This window comes from Triturus cristatus, chromosome 3_1, assembly GCF_964204655.1.
Source record: "Triturus cristatus chromosome 3_1, aTriCri1.1, whole genome shotgun sequence".
Taxonomy (NCBI): domain Eukaryota; kingdom Metazoa; phylum Chordata; class Amphibia; order Caudata; family Salamandridae; genus Triturus; species Triturus cristatus.
The window spans coordinates 731445010-731471624 of NC_140583.1; the positions used below are offsets into that span (position 1 = coordinate 731445010).

Sequence of the window (26615 nt, forward strand, 5' to 3'; positions counted from 1 at the left end):
GGCGTCCCGATATCCTCCATGGCGTGGTGCTCTACTTTTGTGGTCACTGCTAGCGCGCGTCCCCCTTTGCGCCTTTCCCTCGGTCCCTGCTCCTACGTTTGCGGGCTGTCCCTCAGTGGATCTGTAAGTAGGGAGAGGAACGGAATTAGCACGATGGGAGAAACAGTGCGACTAAATACTCCATCAGCCACATGGTCGCTATCCCAAACACACACTTGCGCAGCATGGCCTGTGTCCCACCCATTAAGCTGCTGGCCAGACCTCACATCAACTGTACAATGAACTGGCAGGCAAGGGAACAATGCAATTATGCAATTAAGCCCCCCCACCCGGACGGCCCCAGGGCAGCCCTGCCAACATGCTGCATGCTCGCATGGCCACATTGGCTCCACTAAATTGAGCGCGTCGCGCTCGCGCTGCACCTGAATGCCCGTTGGGGCCGCGACACCGTGTGCATCACATGGCAAGCCCCCCCCAGACCCCTCCCCGCACTAAGGGTGGGGGGGGGGGCCGCGCGCAAAACTCGCGCCCGTCCGGATCGCCCCGGAGCGCACTTCCCCCGAGCACCCTGTCCGCACTTGCGCACTTAAACCCGGGTACCAGGGCGCCCTTCCATCGCATATGGGAATGGAGCCTGGTCCTAGCGCGTCAGGATCGCGTGCGTTTAAAATTGTACCTGCATGTATCTCACAGTACCGCATGTTCAATAATCTTGTACCACTGAAGCGTGCGGTTTGAACCTGTGGCCCACGAGAGGCACACCTGAAAAGAGTTTGAAATTTCGCCAAGTTATGACACGTTGACAGCGGTTGCGGGACCCGAACCCTTGTCCTGTGAGAGCCTTGATAACCCGAGGCACCAGACTTACCATTGAGCAATGGCTCCTGGTGGCGGAAACAAGTATTTAATTCGCCAATTGTTTCTGCTGGCTGAGGACGTGGGCAGCATGGGAGGCGTTGCATGCGAGCGCCTCGCTTTCCTCCCGTTGCCCCCTAAATCGCGGCCGAAAGTAATCGGAGCACCGAATCAGGATCGCGCGCGTTCAACACTGCCAGCATGGGGGGGGGGCGCAGCATGAGAAAATGTTCCCGCAATTTCTTGTACATTGCTTGGAGATGCCAAGGATTGAACTCGGGGCCGCGTACATCCAAAGCGTTTACTCTCCGATCTGTGCTACATCCCGTTTTAGCCAGTTTCTTGACTGCGGCTCTTCCGTGGAGCTCCCCCTGAACCATCGAGCGCTCGCCTGTAATTGCTGGTGAAGGGGGGGTGGGGGGCCGGCCTGTGGGGGGGTGGATCAAAGGGGCTAGAGTTAACCCGCCCAAAGCACCTCCGATGGTCCCGCCCAACAGTAGCGCCTGCCCCATGTTCGGCCGATTCCCACATGGCGCGAAACTACCCGCGTGCACCATCGCATTACCCGGCATCGTATAGCAATTACCCCTACTGCCGCCGGTATCAGCCAACAGCCTGCAATAATATGAGCACGGACGGTAGGGCTGCGGACATCACCGAGCCTGGAATTCAATGGTATTCCGGGGGGTCGGGCGGGGGTTCCGATCCTTAATTTTGCAAAAGACGCGTTGCCGAAGAAATGCCCCGGTCCAAAGATATAAGCGACCCCCCGCGGCCGGCCCTCTAGCGGAACAGCCCACCCCTCCCTCAAGGCCTCCCTGCGGCCCGGCGGCGTCCCATCTCGCACCGTGTTAAAATAATTATAGACCCGCCAAAGTATCCACCCGTTGCGCGGGAACCCGCTTGCGCCCTACCCTACCCGTGGGCCAAGAGAGTTTGAAATTTTTCATCTTGTGTCATTTTTACCACGTTTGCGGGACTCGCACCCTTTTCCTGTGAGAGCCTTGATACCTAGAGGGTCACAGCAAGATGTCCGCGCGGGATGGGATGGCGGTTGGATAAAGGAGGGGCGGCCGGCCAGAGTTTTGGCGCGGAGGTGCGGCTAAGTCATTAATTCTCTACCCCAGACACCCGACAAACGACACGGAAACCGCACGTGGCCGAACCGACCCACTCGCAACCTGCCGCCCTACCCTTATTCTGGACCACACCCATAGCCTGCCCCACCGGAATCGCACCACGCAAGATGCCCATAACACGCCGCATCGCCCCTCGGGGCCGCGGAGCACCGCTTGCGCCCCCCACACCCATGGCATCCGAGCCACAGGGCCCCGTTCACCTGGTCATGCCCAGGGACAGGGCCGGGGTGGGAGGGGTTGGCAAGACTCACCGCAGGTAGTTGGTATCTCGAAGAGCTCGACGACGCTGAAGGGGCCCCGGTCGTAATCGCGTGGTGCGGACGGCAGGCAATACGCGTGGCTAGGTAGGAGCGGCGCGCAGGAAGCAGAGGAGGATCTGGGGGAGAGAGACGCCTAAGTAGGGGGTCTAGCCTCGCCCCCCCCTATCGGCACGCCTCCTAAAGGCAAACTCATTGGGAGCTCCCCTCCCTGGGCGCGGCCTCGCTAGCGAGGCGGAGCAGGGGGGTGGGGGGAAGGCTGCGACGGGCGGCCACTAGAAGGCTGCCCTGCTGATGTCCCTCTGCGTGGGACGCGGGCAGCGGCATTCAGCTACCTCATTTAGTAATTAGGCCGCTTTTATGGACTCTGCTTGTCACTCCACTGCCCACAGCGTCCCGAGACCTGCCTTGTACAAATAAAACCCCTGAACAAGCCCCCCCCCTTCCAACAGGAGGGCGGAAGCAGCAGGTGAGAAGTGCCGCAGGTATTCCTGGAATCCGCCCGTTAATGGCCAGAGCCAGCTGAGAGCCCGGCGTCCAAGCCCGGCCGCATTCCACAGTGGGGCAGGGGAAACCGGAGCAGGCAGCGAGACCGGGGTCGATTCCTGAAGGGATTCACTGCAAGGGAAGCCGGTGCAGGCAGTGAATCCAGCGCCATTTCTGCAAGAGAAGTCAGGGGGCCGGCGAAACATGAAACCACGGCCTAGAAGTGACCGCAGCTGCAGGCCCGGCTAAAAATTTCAATTCCACAGTTGTAAAGAGGTTTGTAGTGGACAGAGGCGAAGCTATCGATGGTGCAGCAGGTACAGTGGCACTGGGGCCCACTGCACCCCAAACATAACCATTTTATTACTACCAAACCAAGTGACGTGGGAGTGGACACTCCCCTCGCATGCATTATGGCTCGTGGCGATCATGGTACAGCACTGCTGTAAGCAAGGGTAAAGGTCACTTACACACGCTGAACCCACCGTATTAATAACCGGCTCTGGGCTGCCATATTAACAGTCTGCACAGCGGTTCTCTCACGTTCACTTCTAGGTGAGGGGGCGAGGTCTCGCATCAGGGGCGTCTAGGGCCCCCTGGGGTGTCGCAATCGGGCCCTGCGGCAGAGTGACCAGAATCTTGGGAGCCAGGGGTGCAAATCACCCCCCCCCCCCCAAACCCGTCGGCGGTGTCAAGACCCATAGGAGCGGAGACACTTGAGAAATGTCAGACTCCCGGTGGAAGGGAGTGACGCGAGGCAACCCAGGAAATATTCTCAGTCACCCGAGGAAGTTAAACAGACCCCTAGGAGAGCGGGGAAGTAAGACCCCCTAAGAGGGAAAAGTTTGTGGCAGAAGGAGGAAATGAGTTGCACCCTGCCATTCCTGGTGGAAGCTGTGTGAAGTTAATCTCGTACGGCCCTGCTTCTAGGACACCACCACATGCCTGGGCTCCAACTACATTATACTGCAGGGAAGACGCAGCCGCTTTTTCTATTCAGTCCATCTAATGAATATAAGCACATCCTTCATTGCCCACTACCGGCTCTAACAGTTGACACTCTGTACCTTGCGTGTGCCCCTCCCCCCCCCAAGACTGGACAGGCCTACAGCCAAGCCCCCAAAACTACGCACACTCCACAAGCCAAGACCTTAGAAACGGACTACACGAGGACTCAGACTGCACCAAACAGCTCCTTCATGTCGGGGGTCTCCTATCTCTTCTGTAACAAGCCGAGGGCACCGGAAGACACCACCGCCTTTCTCCGAGGCAGAGCAGAAATGCCTCGGAGAAACGCAGCGTCCTTTTCGGATTCGGGGGCGTGTTTTGCTGTTATCTCCTCCTTGAGACTTCTTGCAAAAAACACGCCCCCCGATCCGAAAAGGACGGGGCCTAATCGGAATGACTGACCTCTTCTCCAATGGCTGGCCAGCATTCAAGAGGCCAGCCAATGGAGAACAGGGGAGAAGAGGGGCGGGTTCAAGCCCCTCTTCTCCAAGTCATTAAATCTCGGAGCTAGACTTCGCAAGCGCAGCCTTCGCAGCCGAGACCTAACAACTCGTGAAGAACTGCAAGGACCGAAAGAACATAAATCAGCCCCTGAAAATCAAAAACAAGCGGACTAAAAGAAACGGCTGAACTGAGACTGCATTTAAAGGTTCGTGGAGGACAGGAAGATAACATCAGTTCTTCTAACAGATGTAAGTGAAGGGAGACAGACCCCAAATCAACACAGAGACAAGGCAAATGCGAGGCTAAAATAACACCTCTTGTGGCAAACGATTCTTAGTCGCTCTGCAAGGGTTGAATCATCTATATTATTAAAAGCCAGACTGATCACTTATTAGCCGTAAAATAGTGCATGTACTGTGATCGCCTAGATGGCGATCATTTAATCGGAAGATTGAGGGGCACATCAGCAAGGGCCGGCGCAAATTATCGCTAAGCGCACTTAGCGCCTGGATAATTATCGCCGGCTATCGCTGCTTTCTATCGCTGAGATAGCGTGCTATCAGCAACGCTTATCTCCAAAGCAATACATGTGCAAGCGTTAGCTGGAAAACAGTGTGATTATCGCTGGAAATCCAGCGATAATCGCATTGTGACCGGCGATACCTTGCTGATAGGGCAGGGTGGTCTTAGCCATGTAATCCACCTCCCATTGGATTACATGGCTAAGTCAGAACTAAAGCAGGCGTAAGGAAAGTAGCGATTAGCATGGTTAGCGCTACTTTTCTTATTACTATGCTTGTTAGAGATTCCCTTGATAATTGGAGAAAGGTCGGTTAGCAACATTTCTCCAGTTATTTCGGGAAGGAATGCTCACTTTGCATCTCATTAGAGATGCAAAGCTGGGCGTTCAATAAACAGGCGCTAAGGGAAGGATTCACGCGATAGCGTGACCTTGCTGATATAGCGATAAAATTATCGCCGCTTTTCAGCTGAAAACGGCCGCAAAAGCGGCGATAATTTTTTATCGCCGCCTTGTAGATATGCCCCTTAGTTTCTACTCTTTGAAAAAGTTATTTGAACATATCAAATATGCTTTCCTTATACCGTGTTGATTGGTGTTTAGTTTGACATGATACCTCTGATTTTCAAGAATAACGAAGAACATCATAAGTACACATGGTATATTGATTATTTTACGACTAATCAGGCTAATTATCTATTATGAATGAGACTATACTCAGAAGATTTTCCATTAAATAAAAGTTGTTTTTGCTCTATGCTTTCTGTAAAAACTGGGTATCAGTAGATCAAACTTAAGGTCTGACAAAAATGACACATGGGAAAATCATTGAAAGTTAAAGCTACACTTAAGCAGAAGCAGATTTAGGAACTAATATGTGATTGGGCAGAACAGGGAACTAAAAATGCAATTGAGCAGAACAGAATCAGGAACTCGGACAGTGACATTAAATGCACCCTTTGTGTCCGGCAGCACAGTGCCAAAAGAAGCTATTGCTTGAATGTGCAAGTGCAAAATTTGCCAGCCCCCCGCCCTGAGTGCAGCCACTGAGAAGCAGCTTTTCCTAAACTGATTTCGGGTTCAGCGAATTATGTGCCAGCATCAGAGACAAGATATGAAACATTGCGGTGGAAGCTGACAAAGAGGTGTATGGAGTTGTCGTTTGGAGTGAAGGAGGCCTGTGAGCATACAAGATATGACAATGAGAATTCCACTCACAGCAAGAACTGAAAAACAAGAGGCAGCAGAAGTAATGTGGAACCTCGTTTACAGATGGATATTAACCCAGGAGGCATTAGACTATGGATGGTGCAGCATGTAGAACTAGTTGAAATGTCAGCAACCACCTGACTGGAGCTGAAGTAACGATCAGGGAAAATGATAAAAACAATTCCTACGTGTCAAGAACGCGGGGAAGAACACCCGGGAGGTGGCGGTCTGCCATGTGGTGTCAAGCAGATGTCAGTCCACATATGCCCTTCTGCTGCTGTGGAGAAAACTACCAGCATCGCATCCATCAGTGTTGGACTCTTTACAAGAGAGGCAGCGGGAAGAGCGCGGTAGCCATAGCAGCCGCAGAGGAAGCAGCAGCATGACATATTCTGGATCCTACTGGTCATGTAGACCATATAGTCTCCATCTAGTCCACGGTCAGTGTTAGGTTCTGGCTGGGTTCCTTGTTCTACTTTCAGTTACAGAAGGGATATCTCACTAACTGAACTGAGAGGCCCCTTGTGTGCCAGAGAAGAATGTATGCTATAAATATGCATATAAAATCTGAAAATTATACTGTGCATCTCTGACCTTCTTCAATGGTTTCTACACCTTTCAGATTTCCCAGGTTGAGTCGCACCTCCTCCAGGTTGCATGTCAGCATCTCACATGCACTTCATGGCCTAAATGTTGTGTACAAAACTCTGCTGGGAGTAGATTTTCTATTATTAACTTCAATGGAGTGATATTTTTATAAAACATATTTAGAACACTATATCTTTGTCAGATGATATTTAGGCAGCAACATTCTGGTGTCATATTCTCCTCTGCTGAATCCAGGGGGATACACTCTGTGACTCCATGGATGTCTATTTGAGGTTAATTTAGTTTTATTCGATTTTCAGAATTAATCTCTGCATGAGTGAGAAAAATCAATCATAAGCGTATTTCGTCAATATTGACAGGGATAGTAATCTTCTTCAATTCACACTTGACATAATATTAAACGCAGTAACACTCTCACGATGAAGATTATGCTGGTGCGGAGCCCTTATCCTCAGGTGACGGTGGGGCCTGGGAATCCCAGCAAAGTCTGCAGGACAGCAAAACAAAGCCATCAATGAATTTGATTAGGACTGAAGAGTGCCCTCTCTTGATTGGACTGTCCGTCCACCTCTGCTACGAAAAGTCTAATTAAAAATTATATAAATCTTCATAAAATTAACATGCGTTATTGAAAAACAAAGTATATACTAGATATGACTGTAATGTTGCACATTGTAGAATATTCTGGTTAGGGAGGATTGTTGTTATTAATATTATGGAATTTATAAAGTGCCGTACCCACTCCTGGTGAGTCGTTTGGTGCTGTTGCGCTTCTTCATGGTATCACAGCAGAGGAGGATGAACACAATTGTTGGCAAAAGAGCCAGGTTTTTAGAGATTTTCAGAGAAAGCGTATCCCAATTCTTGGCACTTCATGACAAACCCTGCCTGGCACAGTACACTGTTGCCGTTTATCTCCTCATTCTGACCGCCCATGTATATTTCCTTGTGCAAGAGACTATGAACACCCTTGCGGATGCGTTACATGTTTTTGAATGTTGCTCACCAGAAAAGTACTAGAGTCTATTGGTCAATAAGGATATAACCATGGTGATACTACTTTTATCATGCATGACTACTGAACTCATATCCAAGCCATGCCTTGACAATGACAGGTGATATTCATGGGGTACATTCCTTTTCAAATGCACCCCAGTGGGAGAACTGACCATCAGCTCTCAGCGCAGTGTCTCCCTGACTCTCCATTTTTGCAAGAAATGTCTATGAGCAGTGATTGATACATGAGCGGTGGGGCCCTTTGTTTAGAGCAGCAATGGTGTTTTGAGATGGCCATCCACGCTTGAAGCCACTTTAATCTGGTCAGCCTGTAACATGGCCAACGGCAAACAACAAGAGACTGGATGCCATCGGCTACCCGGTGATGCTGGAGAAGCAAGAGCACAGCAACAGGTCCCGATTGCCAAAGGGCTTTTGGTTTCCAGTCGACACATGGAGCAGATGTTATCGGATGCCTGGTATTACTGGTATCCTAAAGGAAAAGCAGATTGGCAGTGCTTCTTTGGCAGCTGGTTACCATGGAACTGCACGACGCCTACAAGAAGATGCATGTTTTATTGATTCAATGGCTTCCGTCAGATCTCTGGGGACAACTTTACATCTAAATGATTAGTTGGCCTGGGACACACTGCCACTGTCTGTGAATATAAAATAAATGCTTGTGCTTATTTCGAATTCATCTTTTGACATGAAAAAGCTCTGTATGCCCTCTGTACACGCGTGAACAATGGTTGACACATCAGGGTGGATTTTATGTTGTATCTTCCCTGTCTCCCCTTGCTGTCAACTGAAGAGAGAAGTAGGTATGTAGGGAGCCTGAGACAGAGATCGGCTATCCAGCACACTGCTACAAGGAACTTTGCGCGCCAGGTACTGCCCAGAGCGGCGGCTTGAGACTGCTGTTCAGCCCATCCACGTTCTTGCTTTCAATTCATTGATGCACAGCAGGAAAAAACAAGAAGGCTTTGGAATGATTGCTGGCAAAGTGAAGCCTGCCTGAGATCTCTCAGTTTCCTTGGCCCTTTCCCAAAGTGTGCTGCCTTTCGGAGTATTCCACTGGTACCAGGACCCCTGGGGGATTGCACGCTTTCACAATGGCCTCATAAGGGCTGACGCCACACATGAGGCCATCGCATCTGCCTGCCATCACTGTATTCCCCCAGAGGCAAAGCCAGCATATGCCTACATCAGTTTGAAGCCCAGGTACCTCATCGCCCATGACCAGCAACCTTGGTCAAGACCATCTGAACGCTGATGCTATTTCAAAGCCTGCCAGCCTTGGTGCCAGGACCTTAACCCTGCTACGTCTGAGCATAGATTGTCGGACTACCACTCTAACGGTCAAACTATTACACTATATGTGCAAAAATCAGACACATAAAAAGAATATCATAAGTTAAAAGCTGTTAAAACAAGTGTAATTAATATTAGGAAGAACATGAGAAAGGCCAGTTGAATACATGAAATAAATAAGTTTAAGAGTCAAAACGGAGCCTATAGCTAAAATACGAGTTAATTGCTATGCAGATAACATAGATGTGCAAACGATGCATATAGTCTAAAAACCTAGAAGAGTAATTGTCTGATCACATACAAGAAAGAGCAGCAATGCGAAACATTACAATTCACTAACTTAATGTTTTTAGCAGAAGAAGTAGTCAGACTTAGTGTGATCTTTGAGTAATTCTTGTAGCAGGCTGATCTATCTGCCAAATGTCGCCAGGTCACGTTGCTCCATAATATTAAAAGCAACATTTGTTGCCTCTTTACTGGTGTGTAACCTACGGGCTAAGAACAGTGGTTTAGCAGGGTGTGGCAGGCACACAGCAATGCAGGGCAGCAACACAGTAAATGGTTCAACATTTCCCTTTTACAGCCACAAAGTCTGCAGTTACATATCATGGAAATGGTGTGCCACTTTGGGTTCTGCCTTTACCCGTAGGCACATCAACCTTGCAGTCATGATTTGTCTAAGACATACCTTTCCAACAGAACACTGAAGGTAGAACTGTGGTCTCAGACAGGGTGGGTCCTGGTTAGCCTATGATGTTGCCTCCGCTTCAAGTACTGGTGTGCACTTAAATTGTGCCAAATCAGTTACTATTGATACTGATGTTATCTGTCTTTTCAGAATCATTTTAAGTGCTGGATGCGAGAGTAAGCCTTTATACAGCTCGGACCGATCTATTTGGAGGTTATCCGCTGATTTATTTAATATAATAATTCCACCAAGGACTCTTATTTTGAATTTTTGATCAAAGATGTATCGCAGGGCTGAATTCAAGATGGTAGGCATGGACTTGATAGTCCTGTAGTAGTGTTTTTAAAAGGCACCCATGTTAGACCACATTTGGGCCTCCAGCCCAACTTCTTATCTGATCATGCAGCCTCTTGGATGTTGTGGCAGCCTAAAAATCCGCCTCTATGCTTTGAGTTGCAATGTATCCGATATTTTAGTAAGGTTGCCTGGAAATGCTTCGTGCCCATAATTGAGTTCAGGTAGAAGGGGGGCCCAGAGAACACGTCGAATCGGGGTTATAGATAGACTTTCTAAAATTGCGTTGAGCTGACTAAGTCTTGTGGTGATCAATGTGGCCTTGGTTTTGAGATGGCCCAAATGAGTTTTGATTCCTCCTTTTGCGGTCAGCCACAAACCCAGATAATTATATGAGGTTGTCCTTTGGATTTTTATAGGGCTCTGGCTCCAGGCATAGTTAATTTTCTTGCTTGTCTCTCCGGAAACTAAATATTTGGTCTTTGCCTCATTGGCAGTCATATTATGGGCAGTCAGGGATTTTTGAATCCACATTCTGGAGCAATCTAATAAAACAATGTCATCTGCATATTGTAATAAAGTTACCTTAACTTCCCCGATTTTTGGTGGAATCAGGTCTGCATATTTTAGGGCTAAGAACATGTCTGCAGTAAACAGGTTAAATAAAAGGGGGCAAGGACGCACCCTTGGTTTGATCCATTCTCTGTTGGAATTTTCCCTGTTGTGACTGTTTGAGATAACTTAGCCTTCACCCAAGTCAAGGTATATAATGACATTATTGCGCGCAGCAGATTGTTGGAAATGGCCCAATTCTGGAATTTCCTCCACAATTGAATTTATTACTATCCACTGAGCCAAAAGCGGAGGAAAAGGCAATGAAACATGCATAAAGGGGATGCAACTTCTGACTTGAGGCTTGTTGAATTAAATAAGATATAGCCACAATATTGTCGGCAGTTGATGAATTTTGCCTTGAAGCCAGTTTGGCAAAACGGGATCATTTAATTTTCTTCCACTCAAGACTCCAGATCTTTTAGGAGGACAGAGGCACATCCCTTGGTATTATTATCGAGAATGGTGATGATACGGTAGTTAGTGCTGCAGTATCTCCATGTTATGGGCCGAGGTGGACACCTGATCAAGTGGTTCGCTGGGGCCTTGCGGATTCATGCGGCGCCGAGTCTGGGGACGCTGCGCGAGAAGTGGGAGGGGGACCTTGCCCGCCCTATGGTAGACAGGGAATGGGAGGGAGCGCTGAGGGGGCCGCGGAGGGTGCCCCGAAATATGAGATTCCGTCAAATACAGTTTTTTGTCCTACACAGGGCCTACCTCACACCGGGTGCCATCAATAAGTATTTTTGCAGAACGGACGCGCGCTGCCCCCGTTGTGCGACGCTTGGCGCCGACCTGATCCACATGCTGTGGGGTTGCCCCACGCTGCAGATATACTGGCAGGCGATACATGGGGAACTCCGCAGGTGTACGGGCCGGGAGATTCCATCGGAGTGGCCCACATACCTGCTACATCTCTTTCCCCGACCGCCACCGGCTAAGATGGCCTGTCGTTTCCTTGATCTGGGGATAATAGTGGCTAAGCGGCTCATCACCAAGCGCTGGAAGGCAAATACCGCACCGCATGTGCGAGCGTGGTGTAGCTCTTTTATGGTGTGGGCAAAGGCAGAAGAGGTGGCGCTTCGGCGGGAAGAGACACTGGGCCTTAGGACGACGCCCGTCGCTGCCCAGTGGGGGGAAATGAGGCAGCTCCTGTTGCAATCGGAGGAGGTGGCCCCGGGGGAGGGCAATGCTGCGCTGTAGGAGCCGCATTAGGCGATGGGGCACTGTTCACCTGGTAGAGACGCCGCGCTGGTGGGTGCGACTGGCTGGCTGGCGAAAATAGTGCAAGCCGCCGATTGGATATCAGCGCCTGATTCCCTTTTTGAGTGGTGGGGGCCCGGGAGGGTGGAGCCTGATGGGAGAGGGGTCAGCGAAGTGGGGGCCGACTAGACTAGAAGACGCAAGCTGCTGTTGTACATTGTTCTAGTTGTTAGATTGTTGGAAGGACGGCTGCCCAGCTACAGAATGGGGAGTATAGCACTGTTTGTATAATTATTCGGGGAAGCACTGAGAATAGCGATTTACTTATGACCTGACAGGGTATACCTTGGGACACAACCGGTTACGGCACACCTAATGTAACGCACCTTGTTTGTACCAGTTATACATTGACGCCTGACTACAAGAATTATGTAACAATGCTATTTGATGAAGTATGATGTATTGTGTGGTTTTACCTGCACCGAAAACTCTAATAAACAGATTTCTAAATAAATGGTGATGATACGGTAGTTGCTTGGATCAAGTCTGTCACACTTCTTGAATATTGGATGTAATATGGAACCTCTCCAGCTTTCCGGAACCTGCCCAGTAACTGAGCATGTATGACACAGATCAATGTGGTCCTTGAAGACTTGAGCTGGGTTGCCATTTGGGCTCAGAGCTCCCATTGTTCTCATTTTGCTCAAGGTTTTTGAGATTATTTTTGCAGTACAAAGGTGGCTCTTTATTTAAAGCCTCGGGCACTGCACATAGATTATTTGTAAAGGAAGCATTTGTTGTTTTGGTTACATACAGTTCATTTATAAGCAGGGTCCACTGAGCCTTGTCTATTGCATTGCTTTCTTGAAACATTTTATTTTTATTAGACCTCTTCGTTTGTCTAATAATGAATATAGATGTAGCCATTCGTTATCCATTTGTTTACGCTTAGTGGACCAAATCTTTTGCTTATATAATTTTAATTGTCCCTTCAGTTTTTGTTGCAAGTCTGTTTTAAATCGCAAATTTTTAGTTTTGTGCAATAATTTGCGCAGTTGGCCGATCTCCCGCTTGCTATCTATTATAGGACCGTTTTGTTGGATCAGTCTGGCAGTAGGCCTCAAAGAAGGAAATGTAAGGCTAAATTTAGAATGAGTAGCTTTGATGATGGTATCCCAATTTTCAAACAGGAATTTGCCATTTTGGGTCTTAAGATGGGAGCCACTAATGGATTTCCAACTGTGGAAGTTTTTGAAGGGGGGCTGGGCCCCATTTTATTCACTGAATTAATTGTGAGTTTTCATCACATTTAGAGGTACCCTCTGTCTTTAGATGGTCATGCTTCATCGAGCGTAATTGCAGCACTGTACAACGTGGAAGATGGTCACTCTCTTGCAGTGGAAGAATTTTTAATACTCTCCAGATGCATCATGCTTTTATCCATAGTAAACAAATATTCCTTTAAAGGTATGAGGAAATTGTAGGTCTGCTGTACTGTTTTCCAGTGCACGCTGGATAGATTTGAGGGTATGTTTATTAAACACGCTGCGTAGCAATTTATGGTGCATGTTCACTGGAGGGTGTTCAGGCATTGGAGCTCCCAGTTGATGGAGATTGAAGTCCAAATATAATAGAGTTGGGGTTTTAGGTTTAGGTAACGGCGCCACAGGGAAATTAAGCATAAATTATCTAATTGTCTGAAGTATTTTGATGGTGCTAGAAGGTGGGAAGTACCGCCTAACTCCCCAGAAAAAAGAGCCAAAGCTCTACAAAATATGGCATTCAATCCTTAGCACACATCCTTTTTGTATCACAAACAAATTGTTAGGTGTTCTCACAAATAACAGTACAGAACTTAAGTTGAACAGAATAAATTAGTCTTCTTTTGAAAGTAGTTCTTTATTCTTAGGTGTCTTCCGTGCGATACACAACATCCAGCCGACACGTGTTTCGTCGCTACATGGGAATGTATGTCCCGCGACTTTTTCAAGGCTGTGTTTTAAAAGAAAATTAAAAACCTGTCTAGTACATAACTTGAATACATGTACTCAGTTGCAATGTCAACCAAAATAGGTGGTGAAACTCACGAACCGGCTACCAGTGGGTGAACAGGTCGTCCAAGATATACAAAATACCAAATATCCTTGACATTAGAGTGTACAATAATCATACTTGAAATAGGCTAATTATGATTTTCATAAGGAATGGAGAGAACTGTGTAAAAGTGCTATAGTGGGGAAATGCGCTGAAGGAATCATGGCTAGTCGTGATTTGTAGTGGTGAAAGTGAACAGAAGCGTGGTGTGATGTGACTGAGTTCATTATGGTGTGTTTAATATCGAAAGTGGTGCGTCTATGTGTGCGGTCATGCATCGATATCTATTGTGCCATTTGTCATATGATTAGATCATGACAGTGAATTCATCATAACGTGCAATCATAGCTACCTATCTTTCGTTCGTTTAAGTAATTCTAAAAACGAAAATACAAGTAATCATAATTAGTATTATTGAGAAGGGCTCCACAACGTTCAGTGGCCAAAGTAAACTGGGCATTATTAATTAAAGAAAGCACCTACTTCAAAAGTGGTGATAATTCCAAACCACCTGGGGTTTCAGTAGTGGTAACGTCAGAATTCCTCTGAGGTTGTTGACCTTTTCAGGTACTATTAAAACCTATTTCCAGTGCTGTAGAAAGTGAATTAAGGACAAGGGTAAATAAGTTTGTTCTTGTATTGTATCCAAAATTTGCGTCAAAAGAAACGCTCAGTTTACTACAAATATATGTTAATACTTGTGTTAGGATATTAGAAATGATGATCCACACGAAAACGCTGGCCTAATATTAATCAGAGCGTTTGTTTAGGAGAACGTTGAATATGTATTACGCGCTATTAAATGTGCTAGCCTAAACAGAAAGGAGCATGACGAGTAAATATATGCCCCGGTCAATGTTCGTCCCCATATTATATTTATCTGCTCCTAATTTGAGAAAATGGTGACTTCCCAAAATTATGTTAAGTCAACAGAGTGCAGACAGCCTGAAAGCAGTCTTGTAGTTAACCGATATTCGAAAGAAGAATACCGGGTAAAGTTATAGCAGTTATATCATCGCGCTCGCAAGCAAAGAAAACGGTGACTTCCCAAGATGCTAAGTGCGGCACAATTTAGTCAGCCAGAAGAACAGTCATGTTGTTAAACATTATTTAAAAGGAGAATGTCGGGTGAGGTTGCATCAATAATCTCACCGCGCTCGCAAGCAAAATTACTCTCTATTCAAAGAAGCCGCCTGTGTTGCAAGAGCTTACCGTATCTGTCTGAAAATCGGGCCGGAAAACCTCCTGTGTCTGGTTTCCCTTTCGGAAGTGTAACAACACGAGTCAGTTTCCCTAGTGTTTATATTTCCGGTTATGTACGTCAAAAAACGTGATCACGTGACTTAGCATTGGGTTCCTTCTTGTCATGCAGTGAGTGGAAGAAGGACTTAGCGTGAAGTGGTTATGGATTCGGCCATCTTAGAAGTATAAGAAGTAATGAGTATTAAAGCTTATATTCTGTGACTAGGTCTCTCCAGCTTATAAAACCAGTACATGATTAACAATCCTGTGATTATATGGAAATATCAGAAGGTAAAATAACACAAAAAAAAAAGGGAAAACTTGTGATCAGAAAAACGTCGCAACATGGAAAAACATACTTTTAAATACGATGTATACAGTAACATATCTTTAGATAAATACAACCTATGATATTAGTCATAGTGGTTACTTGTGCTACTCTGATCAGTGTGTGGTAGAGTAACCGAATTATTTATACTGTAAAAGGTCGAGGTAAACAAGGAACTGTGAGTTCGAACTATGTGCATGCTAACTCGAACAAAAGTACAGAGGGTCTCACCTGCCTAGGAAGTAGTGTAATTCATGGTCAATATTAAGACCATGTTCCACACTACGCATTTTTAAGATCCATTGGGCCTCTCGTTGTCTCAGTATCAGTTCTCTATTGCCTCCTCTCGGACTAATTGGGACATGTTCTATGCCATAGAATTTGAATGTGCGGTTGCCTGTTTGCGCATTGCAAGTAGACATGTGTGCTGCAAGTGGGTATCTCATGTCTACCTGTCTGATTGCTCTTGTATGTTCCCCTATGCGGTCCCGCAAGGGTCTGATAGTGCTACCAATGTATTGTTTGTCACATTTGCATTGTATTATATATACAACAAATTTAGTTAAACAATTGATGTTGGAATTGATTTTGTATTTTCTTCCCTCAGGTCCTAAGAATTCAGTCTTGCGATCATCAGCCCATTTGCATGTGCTACAGTGACCGCATGAGTAGAAACCACATGAATATTGGCTAAGCCAATTAGTCCTCCCAATCGTTTTGGGATAGCTTGGGCTCAGTAAGTTCCTCAATGAGGCCCCTCTCCTGTATGTTATGGCTGGTTTGTCCGTGACGTACTCACTGAGGGTGTTGTCTGCCTTTAATAGGTGCCAGTGTCTATTGAGAATCTTTTTCAGAACTGCCGACCAATTATTATACCCTGTGATCAATCTGATCCTTTGATCTTTGTCATCTTGTTTGGGTTTGTCTATTAATGTTTCCTGTTGGGTCATTTTGTCTATTCTTTCTTCCGCTTTTTTGAGTAAGGGTTTACTATAGCCTCTCCTTCTGAACCTAGATATTACTCCCTTCTTATATGTGTGGAATTCATCATCCCTACTACAATTTCGTCTAGTTCTTGTCAGTTCTCCAAAAGGAATGGAACGTATCTGGTGGTAGGGGTGTGCACTGCTAGCGTGCAACAGAGAATTGCATGCTGTTGCCTTCCGGTACAGTCTACTTTCAATTTTGTTATTGTAAATATATAGTTCCACGTCTAGGAATGATATGTGTGTTTTACTATGTTCCATGGTGAATCTAATATTACACTCATTACTGTTCAGAAATTCAAAAAAACTCAAAAGTTTGGTATTTGTACCTGTCCAGATCATGATACAATCGTCGATATAGCGACCCCAGAATAAAATAGAGTCATTAAATTCTGCACCTGATGGGCCCCAGATTCTCGTCTCCTCGAACCAACCCATAAACAGGTTGGCATACGAGGGAGAAAATCTGGAGCCCATCGCTGCGATGGGCTCCAGATTTTCTCCCTCGTATGCCAACCTGTTTATGGGTTGGTTCGAGGAGACGAGAATCTGGGGCCCATCAGGTGCAGAATTTAATGACTCTATTTTATTCTGGGGTCGCTATATCGACGATTGTATCATGATCTGGACAGGTACAAATACCAAACTTTTGAGTTTTTTTGAATTTCTGAACAGTAATGAGTGTAATATTAGATTCACCATGGAACATAGTAAAACACACATATCATTCCTAGACGTGGAACTATATATTTACAATAACAAAATTGAAAGTAGACTGTACCGGAAGGCAACAGCATGCAATTCTCTGTTGCACGCTAGCAGTGCACACCCCTACCACCAGATACGTTCCATTCCTTTTGGAGAACTGACAAGAACTAGACGAAATTGTAGTAGGGATGATGAATTCCACACATATAAGAAGGGAGTAATATCTAGGTTCAGAAGGAGAGGCTATAGTAAACCCTTACTCAAAAAAGCGGAAGAAAGAATAGACAAAATGACCCAACAGGAAACATTAATAGACAAACCCAAACAAGATGACAAAGATCAAAGGATCAGATTGATCACAGGGTATAATAATTGGTCGGCAGTTCTGAAAAAGATTCTCAATAGACACTGGCACCTATTAAAGGCAGACAACACCCTCAGTGAGTACGTCACGGACAAACCAGCCATAACATACAGGAGAGGGGCCTCATTGAGGAACTTACTGAGCCCAAGCTATCCCAAAACGATTGGGAGGACTAATTGGCTTAGCCAATATTCATGTGGTTTCTACTCATGCGGTCACTGTAGCACATGCAAATGGGCTGATGATCGCAAGACTGAATTCTTAGGACCTGAGGGAAGAAAATACAAAATCAATTCCAACATCAATTGTTTAACTAAATTTGTTGTATATATAATACAATGCAAATGTGACAAACAATACATTGGTAGCACTATCAGACCCTTGCGGGACCGCATAGGGGAACATACAAGAGCAATCAGACAGGTAGACATGAGATACCCACTTGCAGCACACATGTCTACTTGCAATGCGCAAACAGGCAACCGCACATTCAAATTCTATGGCATAGAACATGTCCCAATTAGTCCGAGAGGAGGCAATAGAGAACTGATACTGAGACAACGAGAGGCCCAATGGATCTTAAAAATGCGTAGTGTGGAACATGGTCTTAATATTGACCATGAATTACACTACTTCCTAGGCAGGTGAGACCCTCTGTACTTTTGTTCGAGTTAGCATGCACATAGTTCGAACTCACAGTTCCTTGTTTACCTCGACCTTTTACAGTATAAATAATTCGGTTACTCTACCACACACTGATCAGAGTAGCACAAGTAACCACTATGACTAATATCATAGGTTGTATTTATCTAAAGATATGTTACTGTATACATCGTATTTAAAAGTATGTTTTTCCATGTTGCGACGTTTTTCTGATCACAAGTTTTCCCTTTTTTTTTTTGTGTTATTTTACCTTCTGATATTTCCATATAATCACAGGATTGTTAATCATGTACTGGTTTTATAAGCTGGAGAGACCTAGTCACAGAATATAAGCTTTAATACTCATTACTTCTTATACTTCTAAGATGGCCGAATCCATAACCACTTCACGCTAAGTCCTTCTTCCACTCACTGCATGACAAGAAGGAACCCAATGCTAAGTCACGTGATCACGTTTTTTGACGTACATAACCGGAAATATAAACACTAGGGAAACTGACTCGTGTTGTTACACTTCCGAAAGGGAAACCAGACACAGGAGGTTTTCCGGCCCGATTTTCAGACAGATACGGTAAGCTCTTGCAACACAGGCGGCTTCTTTGAATAGAGAGTAATTTTGCTTGCGAGCGCGGTGAGATTATTGATGCAACCTCACCCGACATTCTCCTTTTAAATAATGTTTAACAACATGACTGTTCTTCTGGCTGACTAAATTGTGCCGCACTTAGCATCTTGGGAAGTCACCGTTTTCTTTGCTTGCGAGCGCGATGATATAACTGCTATAACTTTACCCGGTATTCTTCTTTCGAATATCGGTTAACTACAAGACTGCTTTCAGGCTGTCTGCACTCTGTTGACTTAACATAATTTTGGGAAGTCACCATTTTCTCAAATTAGGAGCAGATAAATATAATATGGGGACGAACATTGACCGGGGCATATATTTACTCGTCATGCTCCTTTCTGTTTAGGCTAGCACATTTAATAGCGCGTAATACATATTCAACGTTCTCCTAAACAAACGCTCTGATTAATATTAGGCCAGCGTTTTCGTGTGGATCATCATTTCTAATATCCTAACACAAGTATTAACATATATTTGTAGTAAACTGAGCGTTTCTTTTGACGCAAATTTTGGATACAATACAAGAACAAACTTATTTACCCTTGTCCTTAATTCACTTTCTACAGCACTGGAAATAGGTTTTAATAGTACCTGAAAAGGTCAACAACCTCAGAGGAATTCTGACGTTACCACTACTGAAACCCCAGGTGGTTTGGAATTATCACCACTTTTGAAGTAGGTGCTTTCTTTAATTAATAATGCCCAGTTTACTTTGGCCACTGAACGTTGTGGAGCCCTTCTCAATAATACTAATTATGATTACTTGTATTTTCGTTTTTAGAATTACTTAAACGAACGAAAGATAGGTAGCTATGATTGCACGTTATGATGAATTCACTGTCATGATCTAATCATATGACAAATGGCACAATAGATATCGATGCATGACCGCACACATAGACGCACCACTTTCGATATTAAACACACCATAATGAACTCAGTCACATCACACCACGCTTCTGTTCACTTTCACCACTACAAATCACGACTAGCCATGATTCCTTCAGCGCATTTCCCCACTATAGCACTTTTACACAGTTCTCTCCATTCCTTATGAAAATCATAATTAGCCTATTTCAAGTATGATTATTGTACACTCTAATGTCAAGGATATTTGGTATTTTGTATATCTTGGACGACCTGTTCACCCACTGGTAGCCGGTTCGTGAGTTTCACCACCTATTTTGGTTGACATTGCAACTGAGTACATGTATTCAAGTTATGTACTAGACAGGTTTTTAATTTTCTTTTAAAACACAGCCTTGAAAAAGTCGCGGGACATACATTCCCATGTAGCGACGAAACACGTGTCGGCTGGATGTTGTGTATCGCACGGAAGACACCTAAGAATAAAGAACTACTTTCAAAAGAAGACTAATTTATTCTGTTCAACTTAAGTTCTGTACTGTTATTTGTGAGAACACCTAACAATTTGTTTGTGATACAAAAAGGATGTGTGCTAAGGATTGAATGCCGAGATTGAAGTCCACAGACATGATTATTCCATGATTAGCATACTTACAGAATACACCATCTAGATAGTCACATAATTGTGTCATCCTGTTTTCCCGCTCAGACCCAAAACTGTGGAAGTAAAGGTTAATCAAAGAATCCTGTCCCGCGGACTTTGATTTTTGTGCCTTCCAGCATAGTCGCTTGAATCATATCGTCCTGAACTGAGACTCTTTATACTTTCAGCTCCAAGCCAATGCTAAGCTATACAGAGAGGCCACCGGAGGGCCTCTCAAATATATCCTACACACTTCATAGAAAAAGTATTACACCTTTTCTTAAAAACTAACACTGCCTAGATGTTGATTTTTGTGAGTGGCCCTTTACAGAGTGAATTTTCTACTCCTTAGCCTTCATTCTGGATTATGGCTTGAGCCTTATGTTACTTAACCCCTTCGCTGCTGCGGACATTCCGCTGCAGCGCTGGGGGGGGCAGGGGGGCAGCGCGGTGGGCCTGTGCTCATGACGGAGCCGCTCCGTCATGAGCCACAGTTGAGCTGTGCTCATGACGGAACGGTTCCGTCATGACTCCGCCCATTTGCGTTGTCGCCCCGCACAGGCGGGGAAACAGCGCCGCGCAGGTGGAGCGGCCGCCAACAGGATTGTCATGACGGAACCGTTCCGTCATGAGCACACGCCAACCGTGGCTCATGACGGAACGGTTCCGTCATGAGCGGGGAAGGGGTTAAGGGACACTGGCAATATTTGCCATAAGGATTGCCATGTTGCACTCCAACAGCTCCAGAGAATTTGTCTTCAAAGTGTCATAACCCGAAGCCACTTATATTTAAACCTTGACAAACTCGCCTGTGGAAATTAACTTTATCTGCCATCAATATGTTGCCTAAAAAAAAAACATACGTGGTACCTTCGGTTATGCTATGATTGTAGCACTAAAGCCCAAGAGGGTGTCCAAGCTTTATGTTGCTACAACTAAGAGTGCATGATTAGCATTGACCTGCTGATGTCACAATACAGAATGGATGAACCTTAATTCCACCACAGGGGAGCCAGGATATGCTCTTGGGTGATTGTGCGCTCTACCAATGTGCACAACATGGACAACAGAGCTAATGTCATTACAAGACCGGAGGCTACCATTATGCATTATTCCTCTAATGCCACTCCACGCAGCACGTTATAGAACTTTCCATCATAAAATAAATATTTTAGAACAGAACATCTATAACATATAACTAGTCCATGCACAGAACAATCTGCCCTTTTTAAACGCTGCTCTTCGCACATAAGTACCTTTATTCCTATCTTTACTAATTGTTTATTAACTATTTATCATTGTGGTTTTGCTGTATATGCTGTATTATTAACACTGTCTTCAATTAATGGAAACACCCTTCTTATAATGTCTTCCTCATTTCCTTTGGTGTTCTCGTTTTTCTTCCCAAAGTGCGTCCTATTATTGTGGCGGTTTATGCTTTCATTTCTCATGTGGTGCCAGTATCAGCAACAGTAACTAATTAAATAATTAACAGCAAGGTGTGCCATAAATCTTGGACCAGCTTGCCGAGTGCACCATTCTTTTGCAGCATCAGGATCAGTCCTGCCAAGTATCCGCATCACCGCACTGAAATGCATTGTCACGCATTATAGCGCATCCTGTGCTGCTATATAAATGCACATGATGAACGGAGCTGCAGCGCCTGTCAGCGCGGTGCGCACTGCTCCCAGCAGGCAGAGGCTAATGGGGCTGCATAGATCTGCTTGCAGCTCTGCGAGTACTGCTACAATGTATCCAAGTTGTAGAGGCACGTGGTGCCGAAATTAAACTGACGTCACTGCAGTTAGTGCCCACTGGTGAAGTTAATTGACTTTCTGTCGTCCGCACTTCTTGAAAGTTTTGCGCAGCTCCTGCTCCTCCTGACCTCGCCGCTCTCACCGTAGCAGGGAGGCAGAATGAGGTGATACTCGCTATTGTGTATCAGTTCTTTCGTTTTCGAAGAGCGAGTATCTTCAAATCACTGCAACATCACCGCAGGCCCGCGCTGCAGCCGGCTTCCGTATTTGACCCAGTGCTGAGACCGCAGATAGAGGAGGTCTGCTCCCAGACTCCTAGGCTCAAGACCCCGGGGAGTTCGGGGCAGTGAATTCATTTAAACAGGGTGTCACTGAGAGTCAAAGAGATGCCGGTATGAACTGCACTTGTGTTCAAACGGAGGTCTGGTCACGGGAGCCCTGATTCCACGCAGGTATGTATAATGTAGGACAGGAATAACTTCATTTCTTTTGGGCTTGGCGGGAACACCCGACATTTAAAGTGGTGCTTGTGCTAGCTAACAGCGTTGCTCATCAAACTTTCTGTGGCGCATAATGCAGTCTCATTCCTTAACGGTTGTATTGGCTCTCCTTACCCATGCCGGAGTCTCGTCTGTTTTGCTGAATATCCACAAATCCATGTGTTTTCATGCCCTGGTAGAGCTGAGCTTCTGAAAGGGCAGTAGTCCTAAGTAGATGTATTAATTTTTTGCCTAGCCCAAAACACTCCTTCCAAAAATATCTGCTACATTAAATCATTAACATATGTTTCGAAACTCTGAAAGGAAACCCACAGTTACGTTTTTTTAAGTATATGCATTCATGTTTTGCCTAGCCTTGAGCACTTACTTCCAAGATTTTTGAGATAGTCTTAGATTTTCTTGTAATCAAATGGGTGTAATTTCTGATAATTATAGGTTTCCCTCCTCTTCATTGCTGGATTTTGCTTGTGAGAAAGAGTCACTCATAGTCGTTGAAATGTCACTCATAATTACAGTGAAATTATGAAAATGTCACACATAGCAATCTGAAACCTTGGCAGCTATGCGGGATTCAGTGCCACGGTTTTCCTGTCGAGCTGCCTGGCACACCAGCACAGGTGCTCCTTGGAGTGCGGCTGGTCAGAGCAGCTGTGGTGGACCACACCAATGCTTAGCTGCATACTCCGATCCCTGTGTAGGAGTCCGGCGTAGGCCGCGTGTGCCCGGCGCGTTTCCTGTAGTGAGGGCGTGTCAGGTGGTCCCAGGAAGATTTCTACTAGGCCGCAAAAAGCAAAGGAAAGCATTGAGCAACTGCCTTGCTGTCCCAATTCATAACAAACCTCCATCTTTGTTTGGGCTTTGCCCAATTATTTATAATAAAAGACGGGCGGAATTCGGGAGACACTGCAACATCACACTGACAGTTGACAGTTGCAGTGTCTCGTCGAACAGCTGATCACCCCGAGGAATATCTCAGCTGATCGCTCAAGTGCCTAATTAACCATATTATTAAGGGTACCCTGAATTTTGCTCATATTTATTTTTAACCTGTATAGAGTGTCCAGACCTTATTTCCATATGTATTTAACTAGTTTATTAAGCGCTTGGCTTAAAGCATCACTCCTATTGAGACACTTAAATAGAGCTTTGCCCCGCGTGATATACAAACCCTTAATGGGCTCAATTTGAACTCCCCTTCCCTGCACATTATATTTTCATGTCAGATCAGGAGAGAGTGTTTGATAGGAAACAAGGGAACCCCAATATACGAACCTGGGGTGGTACAATGTGAAGAGAGACACAATGGTTCTAAATGGCCTAAAAGGTCCAGGATAGGAAAACCTTTAAAAGGTAAACGTTTAAATAAAGGTTTTTTAAAATAATTTTTGAAAAGAGAGAGTGATAGTTAATATAGAACAGGGACAAGAAGGTCAAGGTATAACAGATATTTATTATACAATGAAATAAATTCAGATGCTCACATATTCAGTGACAGTAAGCGTGACAAAAACGGTGAAAGTGAACTTTAAAAGAAAACATCGCATTGACAACAGGAATTGAACCACTTTCTTTTAGACTTAATATGAGGGGTTCATGTTGTGAGCGGTCGACGACGTTTTGAACTCAGTTAGTTGAGTTCATCTTCAGGACAAAAATGAGCATCTATAATTGTCAGTGTAGATATAAGGTAGAATTTTAGATTTTTACTGATCACGCGAGCCTCCCGGTAAACAAGTCCTGTTCAAGCACTAGCAGCACTTGAACAGGACTTGTTTACCGGGAGGCTCGCATTCATTGCAATCTGATCGGACAAATTACTAAATCCGCCCGGCACCTGAATCCCTGAGGTCCCGGCAAAATGATTTAGGAACGTTTCCCAAGCCTCCTGCAATGACAAAGGGCCCTACTTTGAAGCAGTAACTTGCATTTGATTCTCTCGTGATCAGTAAAAATCTAAAATTCTACCTTATATCTACACTGACAATTATAGATGCTCATTTTTGTCCTGAAGATGAACTCAACTAACTGAGTTCGAAACGTCGTCGACCGCTCACAACATGAACCCCTCATATTAAGTCTAAAAGAAAGTGGTTCAATTCCTGTTGTCAATGCGATGTTTTCTTTTAAAGTTCACTTTCACCGTTTTTGTCACGCTTACTGTCACTGAATATGTGAGCATCTGAATTTATTTCATTGTATAATAAATATCTGTTATACCTTGACCTTCTTGTCCCTGTTCTATATTAACTATCACTCTCTCTTTTCAAAATTTATTTTAAAAAACCTTTATTTAAACGTTTACCTTTTAAAGGTTTTCCTATCCTGGACCTTTTAGGCCATTTAGAACCATTGTGTCTCTCTTCACTTCAGATCAGGAGAGAGAGCCCTAATATTTTGCAAGAAAGATTAATGAAGAGCTGATTAAGAAGCTCATACATCATGTAATGCGTACCTGCATACGCGAAAGTGTCAGATAATGACAGTGACTACTGGTCCATTTAGAAGAAATATTCCTTTAAAGGTATGAGGAAATTGTAGGTCTGCTGTACTGTTTTCCAGTGCACGCTGGATAGATTTGAGGGTATGTTTATTAAACACGCTGCGTAGCAATTTATGGTGCATGTTCACTGGAGGGTGTTCAGGCATTGGAGCTCCCAGTTGATGGAGATTGAAGTCCACAGACATGATTATTCCATGATTAGCATACTTACAGAATACACCATCTAGATAGTCACATAATTGTGTCATCCTGTTTTCCCGCTCAGACCCAAAACTGTGGAAGTAAAGGTTAATCAAAGAATCCTGTCCCGCGGACTTTGATTTTTGTGCCTTCCAGCATAGATTACGGGGAGAAACGGGATAAGAAAAGAAGGAAATCTAAGCACCTTGAGAAAGGGTCCCTACCCCTTAAGTCGATGGGTGGTCCTTGCACCTCTAGGAGGATGTGACGTCTAAGCACCTCAAACAAAATTGGAGGTCTAAGCACCTCAAAAGCGATGGATGTCCTCTGAGGCACAAAACTGAGAGGTGTCCGATGTGGCACAACTGAGTCAAATGCCCAGAGTGGCACCTAGAATACTGAACTGGGAGAAGAGGAACAACAGAGCAAATTCCTCTTCAGTTTCAGGCACTGCCCTTGTCTTTCATCGGCCATATAGTGCTTTACCAAGGTAATGAGAGCTGTAGCTTCTTATCTCAGAGAGAGAGGGGTGTGTATGTTTGTCTGCTTGGACGATATCCTTATCATGTTCCAGTATCAAGCACAGGTTTTGAAGGATTTGGACATGGTCATGTCCCTTCTGGAGAGTTTGGGTTTTATAGTAAACAGGGAGAAGTCTATTCTTACCCCATTCACGTCACTAGAGATCTTAGCTTTCATAATAGAGACAGTCAAGGTGGCCCTGCTTTTACCCGTAAAGAAAACTACCAAAATTCGGAAAAAGATAAGGTATGATTTTAAAAGGGAGTGTTTGACTCTGAGGGAGCTAGCTAAGCTTTTAGGTCTTCTGTCTTCTTCTATCCCGGCAATTTTTCCGGGCCCCTTACATTACAGTGCTTTGCAGAGAATAAAAGCAAAGGCCCTACGAGGAGGATTGCGGTATGGAGACAAGGTGTCTCTAGATCAGGATGCCATATCAGAATTTAATTGGTGGCCATAGAGTTTGGATGCCTGGAATGGCAGGGCAATTTTTGGATACTCCCTAGACTTCATTCAGGAGTCGGATGCAAGTTTGAATGGTTGGGGTGCGCTTGGGTCACACACAGAGAGGTTGCATCACATAAATTATTTGGAGTTGACAGCAGGTCTTTATGCTCTTATGAGCTTCAAACATTGCTTGCAACAAAGAGCGGTCTTATTAAAGATGGACAATGTTTCTGTAGTTGCATGTTTAAATTGTTTAGGAGGGACAAGGCCTTCAGACCTGTCAGACTTAGCCAAGAACCTTTGTTTTTTTTTATTTGAGTGCAAGATCAATTTGAAAGTCAAATATTTACCTGGGAAGGCAAATGTGTCTGTGGACTGGAATCCCAAACATTTTTTGCGACTGGAAATTGAACAGGGTCTGTGTCACAAGGAGAGCGGGGAGGACTGTCGACACGGGGCTGAGTGGTGGGAGGCTCGGGATTTCACGGGCCCTATGTTTTATAATCCGCAGGAAGACGCATGGACAGCTTCAGGAATTGAGGATCCGACTACAGCAGA

At 45.1% G+C, this 26615-nt stretch overlaps 1 protein-coding gene across 2 annotated transcripts in view; it reads left to right on the top strand.

Annotated features, from left to right (window-relative positions):
• The window catches only part of TSPAN4 (tetraspanin 4), a 2753320-nt gene that overhangs the window by 648991 nt on the left and 2077714 nt on the right, over positions 1 to 26615 (top strand). The window lies entirely within an intron of this gene.